Below are 10657 nucleotides of genomic sequence, written 5' to 3'. Positions count from 1 at the left end.
CTGTGTTTATTCTTTATTATTCACTACAAATGGATTTCCTTTATGGAAACCGTCACATGGCATTGCCAGATTATAATCCCCCAAACTCTTTCTAATAAGGGATCATGTGATATTATTGTTGCTGTTGAGCAGATAATTGAGCATATGAATCTAGACCTCTGAGAAGAAGTCCAGGTTGAAAAGATAACTCTGTAAATTATATGAATTGTATTTTAAGTCATGAGACTAAATGGTATCATAACACAGAGTGAGTGCAGACAGACAAAGTGAGTCACAGGACACTCAAAGCTATTATTATTCATATTGACAATCCTTGCCTTTTATTTGGTCAGTTTAGTCCATTTATATTCATTGTTTAGATGTGCTTCATTCAATAACATAAGTATTTATTATGTGAAAATTTTGTTTTTGCCTGATACATAAAAACATAAAAATTGCACATACCTATGAGGTACTATGTAATGTTTTGATACATGTATACATTGCATTATTTTTCAATCAGGTTAAACATGTATTTGCCCCCCAATATATGTCATTTCTTTATGGTAAAAACTTTCAAATTCATTCTTCTAGCCCTTTAAAATATATAGTACATTATTATTATTTATATTCATCCTACTAAGCAATAGCATACCAGAGCTTCTTGTTTCTATCTAACTGTAACTTAGTACCTATTGATCAAACTTTCCCTTTATTCTCCCACCCTATTTCCCTGACCTCTGGTAACCACCATTCTACACTGAACTTTATACTGAATTATTTAGGGAATAACAAGAAATAAAATCTGCACTGTTCAGTAAAGATGCATTTACAAAATAAAAATGTTCTATCTGTTGTTCAAATTTTCAATGCAGAACCTGTGCATGAAGAGGTCTGACTGCATTTTGTTTCATGTTTCCTCTGGGGAGATGAGCTTCTGTATCAAATGGTAGGTGTGGGGAAATCCAGGAGTATATATGATCCACCATTATGTGCCTAAGTAATAGTGGCAGGTGGGTTCCAGGGTCTTTCAGGGAGAGCGATTCAGTAGTCATGTTGTTTAATATTTTTCTTAGAGGACTCAGAGTTTTAAATGGATAGAAGATGAAGAGAAAATACCAAATATGATGAAGAGGAATGAGTGAGAAAGAAGAGAATAAAGGAAACAGTGGTGTCCCGGCTCACAGAAATGCTTCACAAAGGCAGTGCTAATTAAAAAGGAGGCAAAAACTAGATTAGATAAGTAAGATGTGAAGATACTGTTTGTAACTTTGGAGAGATTAAAGTATTCAATCTGTGTACCAGTATTGAGGTTCTTCTCTAGAATGAGTAGTCACATTAAACTTTATTAACTGGTCATTGTACTGTAATTTGAGGTCATAATATTCCTTACTAAATTAGATTTGAAGATGTATTCTTCCTTCCTGAAAGAAATTATCCACTTATTTCAAAATACACAACATAAAAGAGTAAACATTAAGAAATACCAAAAATATTTATAAATTTTACATCCCTTTTTGACTTTAAAGTCTTTTATTAACCATCCATGTATTTCACAAATGTTAATATCTTTGGAATCCTTATTTTAGTGCTGTTTTTGACTCATAGTTTTTAGCAAACTGTTTAATTTGAAAAGACAAATCAGAAATGTGTCAGGACTTAGTTAATTGCCAGTCAGCTATAGTACATGCTGATAGCTGCCTGTTTTGATTGTAGTTTAGCATGCTATTAGAAAGTAATATGCTTGTACATATTCATTGTTACAGATGTCCTATTACAACAACTGGCTAGTGGTAATGCCAAAATACAGATCCAAACACTATCATTCATTTTAGTAAGACTCTTACGTTGTGAGCCCATAATCATTCAATTTGACGTGCCAGCTAGAAATATCAAATAACTCTCCCACCATACTACTTATCTGTTTATAAATAAATAGTAACTATGAACAATCTTGCCCTCTTTGCCCTCACTTCACAATTCATTATGTTTATATCTAAATCCTGAGGTTGTGGGCACAGCCTATGTACATGGGTGGTTTTCATGTCCTCAGATAGGCTCTGCAGGCATATATTGAAAGAAGTGCTAGTTAGTCATGCATATCTCAAAGTAATTTTGTCCCAAGACCTTTGGTAGTATCATTGTTTATGAAACTAAACACATAATTGACGATATTGATCACCAGATGTTGCTGTTGTTTACTCAAAACCACAAGGGCAATTTTGAACTATCAATCTTAAATTGATGCATCTTGCAGGTTTTCCTTCAAAATAAATAGTCAAACTTTATTGAACCAGTTTCAGGTAGCAAATAACAGAAAACAAGGTAAGGTTTGCAATTTGGTAAATTTAAATTTTGCCTTTGGATTCAGAAAGACTTGAGTCCACAATTTGTCTCTGGCAATCCTTAGTTGTGTGATATTATTTATCCTATCTAAGCCTGTTTTTAATCCTATATAGTATAGCTTCATATTTCAAAAATTATTAATGAACAGTTAAAAATAACTCTAAGACAAAGCATCTACTACAATCCCAGTGACATAGGAAATACTAATGTTTTTAAAAGTTATGGTTATATCTACCTCTGATGGATTTTAAAAAAGAAGGAAGCGGTAATAGAGTTTCTGGTGATACTTTATTTCTTGTACTCCTCCTCTTTTACCTCTTCCGTTACTTCCTCCTTTTCCTCTATCTGTTTCTTTCTGTCTGTCGCTCTCTCTCTCTCCTGCATAGATTGTTAATGTTTCATACATTTGTGAGATTTTCATATCTCTCATATCTAGTTCTACATAACAAGAATGTGTGACTTAAACTAACAATCGATGATGAGCTCTCATGATTTTGTGGATTTTGTGGGCTTCCTGGGCCCAGATGATCAGTTCTTGCTTGTGATCCCTCAAAGGGTTGCAGTCATACTTCAGCTGGGACCACAGGATTGTTACAGGTTGCTGGGACTGAGAATCAATATGGCTTACGCCCATGACTAACAGTTGGTATTGTCAATCAGTTAAGATGGACATTCAACTAATGCTGTCTTTCAGAGTCCACATATGGATACTGATCTTTATCACTTTATGGTGGTTTGGCTTCCAAAGGAACAACTGAAGAGTGAAATCCTCAAAAGACCCAAGTGAAAGCTGAAAGAAACTTTTTTAAACTTACCTTTACCACATTCTGCTGATCATGAATGAGTACAGGGTCAACAGATTTAAGAGGAAAACACTCGAGAACTAGACCAGAGACCCTGAGCCTACTAGAAGAAAAAATAGGTCTATCTCCACCATGTCAGCTTAGGAAGTAACTTCCTTAGTAAGAATCCTAAAGCTCAAGAAGTAAAATCAGAATCAGTAATACAAGATGGTATTAAACTAAAAAGCTTCTTCACAGCAAAAGAAGCAATCAAGAATATGAAGAGAGAGCCTACAGAATGGGAGAAAATCTTTACCACCTGTACCTCAGATAGAGCACTAATCTCCAGGAAATATAAAGAACTCAAAAAACTTGACACCAATAAAACAAATAACCAAATTAATAAATGGGCCAAAGAACAAAACAGTTCACAGAAGAAGAAATACAAATGGCTAACAAATATATGAAAAAAAAATGTTCAATATCTCTAGCAATTAGAGAAATGCAAATTTAAACTACATTGAGATTCCATCTCACTCCAGTAAGAATGGTTATTATCAAGAACACAAGCAATAATAGGTGTTGGCATGAATGTGGGGAAAAAGACACACTTGTACATTGCGGTAGATTTGCAAATTGGTTCAACCACTCTGGAAAGCAGTATGGAGAGGCCTCAGAAAACTTGGAAGGGAACCACCTTTTGACCCAATTATCCCACTCCTTGGTTTATAACCAAAGGACTTATAATCAGCATACTACAGTAATGTAACCACATCGAGGTTTACAGCAGCTCAATTCACAATAGCTAGATTGTGGAACTAATGTAGATGCCCTTCAATAGGTGAATAGATAAAGAAACTGTGGTATATATACATGATGGAATATTATTCAGCTATGAAAAAAATAATGTTATGGCATTTGCAGGTAAATGGATGGAATTGGAGAATATCATGCTAAGTGAAATAAGCCAACTCCCCAAAATCAAAGGCCAAATGTTTTCTCTGATAAGTAGATGATGATACAAAACGGGGGTGGGGGGTGGGAGGGTAAGTGATGAATGGAGGAATTTTGGATTATGTAGAGGGAAATGAGGGGGGTAGGTGTGGAGGTAGGAAAGATAGTGGAATGAGACAGAAATCATTTACCCTATGTACATGTATGATTACATGAATGGTGTAAATCTATTTTGTGTACAACCATAGAAACAAAGAGTTGTACCCCATTTGTGTACAATGAATCAAAATACAGTCTGTACAAATACAAAATAATAAAAAAGTACAAGTAACAATAAACATTGGTGAGGATGTGGGGGAAAGGGTACACTCATACATTACTGCTGGGATTGCAAAAGTGGTACAACCACTATGGAAAGCAGTATGGAGAGGCCTCAGAAAACTTAGAATGGAACCACATTTTGACCTGGTAATTCCACTCCTTGGTATATACCTAAAAGATGTAAAATCAGCATACTATATTGGGATGCAGCCACAATGCTTATAGCAGCTCAATTCACATTAGCCAAGCTATGGAACCAACCTAGGTACACTACAACAGATGAATGCATAAAGGAAATGCAGTACATAGCCACAATGAAATATTACTCAGCCATAAAACGAATGACCTTATGACATTTGTGAGTAAATGGATGCTAAGTGAAATAAGCCAGTCCCCCAAAAAACAAAGGTTAGATATTCTCTCTGGTATGTTGATGCCAACACACAACATGAGTGGAAGAGAAGAATAGAAGTTCATTGGATTAGACAAAGGGGAATGAAGGGAAGGGAGTGGGGAGAGGAATAGGAAAGATATTGGAATGATTATGACACAACCCTCCTATGTGAATTCACACCACAGTGAATCTGCACCATGTTCAACTCAAGACTGGAATCCTAATTAGAGTAAAATGTACTCCATGTTTGCATAAATAAGTCAAATTATTACTCTACTCTCATGTATAACTAAAAAGAACAAAAGTTAAAAATGAAAAAAAATGAAAAGTCTATGTGTTGATGATATGAGAGTGTATCAAGAAGACTAAAAACACTCCTCCAGAAGATTTCCATCTGATAAACATTCAGAAATGAGACAGGAGAATGAGTTGGATGTAACTTTCCTACGTTCATATAAGAATACATGACCAGTGGAAATTCCCATCGTGTGCAACCACAAGATAGGGATCCTAAGATTAAGTTATGCTCCATGTATGTACAATATGTCAAAATACACTCAACTGCCATGTAGATCTAAAAGGAACAAGTAAAAAAAGAGACAAAATCAACAGGACACCAGTGACACAGAATAATCATTATGGAAACTGTATGCAGTTAAGAAATCAAATACCATGTTAAATTTAAGTGGCATATTCAGCTATAATTGTGACTACATATCACTATACATTTGTACAAATCCATAAGACATGCAGCATAAAGAGTGAACCCTTGTGCAAATTATGGACTTCAGTTAAAAATAATAGATCTATATTGACTCACCAGGTGGAACAAATGTAACACACTAATGATGTAATATACCCATAGTGTGTGTGTGTGTATGTGTGTGTATGTGTGTGTGTGTGTGTGTGTGTGTGTGTTAGAGGTAGGGGCATATGTGAAAACTCTTGGTATTTTCTCTTCAAATATTCTACAAACTTAAAAGTACTCTAAAAATTATAGTCTCAATTTTAAAAAGGAAAAAATTTCAATAAATGTATATTATGTAGCTAACATATTATGTGTAGAGAAGTTGGTGGTTGCCTCAAAATTCCTGAATATCAATAAAATAAGACATCTTGAAACATTTTTCCTACTTTTTTAGAAGAGTGATACATACGTTGATATACAAAGCCTATTCAGCTGAATCTCAAAGTGTACACACCCACATCACCACCATCTAGGGGAAAGAAATGAAACATTACCAGAACTTCAGAAACCTCATTGATCAGAACCTTTTAACACTGTAAATTCATTTTGTTAAAAAAACAGAATCACAGTTTTTAAAAGAAAGTAAGTAGACAGAGGGGGAAGACATCTTATAGATTGGTTACCACATCTGTTATAACCCTCATTCGAAGGAAGAAGCAAAGCACACCAAACACTTATTTTTTTGTGATGCATTTTGTAGCTAGTGTACAGACACATGTCCTAGGCATAGCAAAAAATGCGGGGTACACTTGGTTTCCACCCACGCTAGTTGCCTGAATCATTCAGTGACCCTGGGAGTCCCCTAGGAGCACAGCAGACTGGTCAAGTTCAGGGAACTTCATGCAGTCTCCAGGTCTCTCCCATGCAGGGCAGAGCCTGCTTCTTGCATCTTGATATTGAATATGATTCTGCCTTATGAGACTCACTAGGCTCTTCAGTGATTCATTTTTCTAATGTTCTTTTAATGCACATTCTTTGCTCACTTTACCCAGATTTAATTTTTTTTTGCTTATATCTAAAAATTTTGATTGGTGAAAAAACTAATTATTTCTAATGAGTTTTTTTATTAAGTCATTTTTCCCCAGGTCTAATACTAAACTCTATAATCTGATTGTATTGCACAATCTTCACAGAGTGAATCAAACTGTAAGTACTTGCATTCATTTAGCATTTAAGACCTTAATATTATTAGTTATGCTTAATTATTTTATCCTTCATCTTGAATATGTTTCAATTTATTGAGGCTTTTTAAAAGTAAATATCAAGCTCCATAAACATGCTACCATAGTAAGTACACAGTTTAACCTGTGGGTGCATACATTCTAATACAGAAATAAATTTGATAAATTAAAGTAATATGTTGTGCAAGCTGTTCATATAGTGATTAAATCGTTTTTGCCCTTATTAGTCCTTGATTTTTTTTTTGCTTTTATTTTTTATTATTAAAAATAGTTTAGAAGAACCCTGTAGAAGGAAAAATAAAACCTGGGGCAGTGCAGCTGCTAAGTAAATTTTTTTTGATAGAGCTGGAGGTTCAACATTCCTGCTGAAAGAAAGGTAAATACTCATGGGACTTGTGTCACCAGGAGAAAGGAGTGATGGAACATCCTAAGCAATGGACTTACAATAAGTAGAAAGAAGCACTCCAGGAAAAATTAATCTTAAAAATTTGTGACAGATTACTTATTGGTTATAAATCAGATTTCCTCACAGAAACAAAGATATTAAAATTAAATGTCATAGAGCAGAGTATTGATAGGAACAGCATATTACAATGTTATTCATTGTTATGATATTCAAAGAAAAATGACCAACCATATAAAAACAATTTGGAAAGCACAACTGGATGCCAGTAAAGAGGGGAAAAACTATTCATAAATATTACCTGAGTCTAATCCATTGCAGCTAATTAAAAATTTCACACAACCACTGAATATGACTCATGTTTGAAAATAACATTAAAACCCTGGATTTTTCTGATTTATACTATATAGCTCATCTCTCAATGAATTTACTATTTAGATTCTCTGCTCAGAATACTTTACATGAGATGACTGTATGTATATATGTATGCATATATGCATGTCCTTTTAGAAGAAAGGAAGGGAGAGATAGGAAAGTAAGTTATGAGTACAAAATATAAAGAATCAAAGTAAAAAATGCAAATTTCCTTCATGTCAATCTTATTCTATTTTCAGCAGCACAGACATTTACCAAAGCATGATTTTTTAAGACATTGACAAAAGTTCCATTGAAAACATATTTCCTCCAATCTACACTTATAAATTGTTCATTTTCTCCAAGGAACCTGTCTACTAAGTTTCATAAAAGCCTTCTTTGGTGTTGGTAATACATCAGAAAATTCATTAGTAAGTGAGAACAAATATAAAAAAATTTATAATGTTAACTGAATTAACCTATGCCTGACTTCTGAAAACTAAATTACTTTCTGAATATTTTCCTATATTAATTCACAGGAATATCCCTTGGAGGATGACAATTATGTCATAAGCATTTTTAATGTCCTCTATCACTTCTTTCCCAGCACTTCTCTCAATGTTAAGTAAGGTTAGTAAAATATTTGTAGTTTTCACGCCAATGTTACCATTAACTCTCTGTCACTATAACAAAATACCTGAGCTTACTAACTTATAAACAGAAAATGTTTATTCTGGCTCACAGTTTTGGAGGTTCCAGTTTATGATTGATTAGTCCCATGCTTTGATTATGTGTGGAGATAGCACATTATGGTAAGAGTGTGTGGCTGGGAAGCAAAAATAGAAAGTGTAAGAGAATGGAATTCCACAGTCCCTTTCAGGAGATATACCCTCAGTGACCATCTCCAAGTAGCACCATCCTGAGGAACAAGCCTTTAACACATAGGCCTTTGGAGGACATTCAAAATCCAAATGATAGCAGTCACTAAGGAATTATGTTTAAGAGCACATAGAGAAGGCTAAAGTATCTAGTAAAGTTACCCAAAGGTTATGGAAAACTCAAGAACTCCACATTTCTGATGGTTAAAATTTTAGTGATGTTCATGTAAGATATTTATTTTAACAAATTTGATTATCATTACATAGAAATATTTTAAATAAAAAGCCTAATGTAAATGATCAAAACAACCTCTAGAAAACCTATAGCATATTTTGTGAAAGTTAGAATAAAGGAGTTTGAAGTCTCTAAACATTAAAGAAACAATAAGGGACTGAAATGCTAATTGACCTCATTTGATTGGTGTACATGGTTTACATGTGTGAAAATATCACCCTGTATGCCACAAATACATAAACTTCTTACATGTTAATCCAAAAAAGAACATTTCAAACCACTTCATATCTTAAACATAACTGGCAAATTAAATAGAAGTAGTAACTGCTAAAATTTTTAAGTACAAACTTAGTATGTGCTTATAAAATGCCAAAGTTTTGCCCCAGTTAAATCTTAAAACAACTTGAACATTTAAGAATTACTAATAATCCTCATTTAATCTTAAAGAAACTCAGACATGGGAAATCTCGTAATGGACAGATGATGAATGTATTGAATAGGTGATCCAAGACTCGAATCTGGCTGTTGCTCCAAAGACCTTCCCCAGAAAGCCTACATGGTCGAGCTTGATCTCTGTAAAGATGGTTTTCTCTCTAAAGAGATGGCTGCATGTGGCACCCCTCCTGACAGGGCCTCAGAATGTATTCTGAAGGCATACTGACTTGAAGATTTCTTTATTTTTATTATCATTAAAATTTTTTCTGTTGTTTGGAACTCCCAAAACTGAAGAGGGCTTTAGTGTTTGAAATGGAAGTATACACAGAAAATGGAATAAAAAGAGCACATTCAGAAACAAAAGTCTTATTCTGAGTTCAGGGTGTTGTGAATTAGTGGAATAATGTTTATAATTGTATTTCTATACTTGAGATTCTCTGATTATGACACCATTATTTCTTAGAGAAAGTCAAGAGGGCTCTTTAGTATGAGAAGTAGTCTCAAAAGCTTTGCTATTTATGATGTGTTCCCTCAGAGAGAAATATTACATTTTTTTTCTAAATCTCTCCAAAAAAGACAATAAAATATGACTGTTTTAAACGGTCATTCAGACATTAGCATTTTTCAGCTCCTTTGCTCAGTGCACACAATTTAAATGGAAGACAAAATGAGAAATCTTACTGTAGTGGTATAAACTAAAATATGATCATCTTGTCTTTTAACTCAGAATACATCTGATCATAAAGGAATCAGAAAAGTGCTTAACTTAGGATATAAGTCAGGTAAAATGTCTTTTCCTCTTTATTTTGTATTCACTCATTTTCTTTAAAATAGGGACAAAATTTTTCAACTTCTGAAGCTATCTTTAATTTTTATTTTTATTTTAATGCTTTCACATCCTTTCCCCTTCTGTAATTCATTCATAATGCTCAGTTCTCTCTCAGGAATGATATGCAAATACTGGAAAGTGCTATTAATGTTACTGTAATTTACTTAAGTACCAGTTTACCTGGGTTCCTAGTTTTGAGATCATTTGCATGGAAATTTCATTTGGATTTTAAATAACATTTACCAGTCATATTCATGTAGTCATATACTATGTACTGATTGGCTAGTGTGATATTCTAGGGCAGGTGACTCAAGAGTAAACAATCAGAAAATGCTTGTGCTTCAGTAGAATCATATGCTAGAACTGGGAGAGAAAAAACATAATGAAGCAGATGGAATGACAATAAAGCAGATGTAAGTTCACGTAAATGTCATGTTGAAAATTAACAAACTAGGCCATATAGAGTGGTGGTGATGCTACTTGGATTAATGTGTTTACAAGATGCATCTCTAATACGGTGGCATTTAAGCAGATCTGCATGAAGTGAGGACACCAGCTCTCTGGCGAACCAGGACGTGTGGAACGGGAAGGGTAACATTCTGAGACTGGAGAAACTTGACGAGTCCAAAGTGTAGCACTGAGACCACAAAGGCTGGGTGGGCTGAGTTGGGGGCAGGAGGTGTGTAAGAGATAATCAGAGCAATTTGAAATGCTCATGACTTTCATATAAGTATAAAGAAAAGTAACTTTTTCAGACAGGTAAGAGGTTAACTCTGCAATAATAATATCTGTACATTGTGAACTGATATATGTTCCCA

The sequence above is a fragment of the Sciurus carolinensis genome, chromosome 4 (genome assembly GCF_902686445.1).
Source record: "Sciurus carolinensis chromosome 4, mSciCar1.2, whole genome shotgun sequence".
In the NCBI taxonomy this organism is placed as follows: domain Eukaryota; kingdom Metazoa; phylum Chordata; class Mammalia; order Rodentia; family Sciuridae; genus Sciurus; species Sciurus carolinensis.
The sequence above is the reverse complement of the archived record's forward strand: the minus strand, read 5'-3'. Positions refer to the sequence as shown.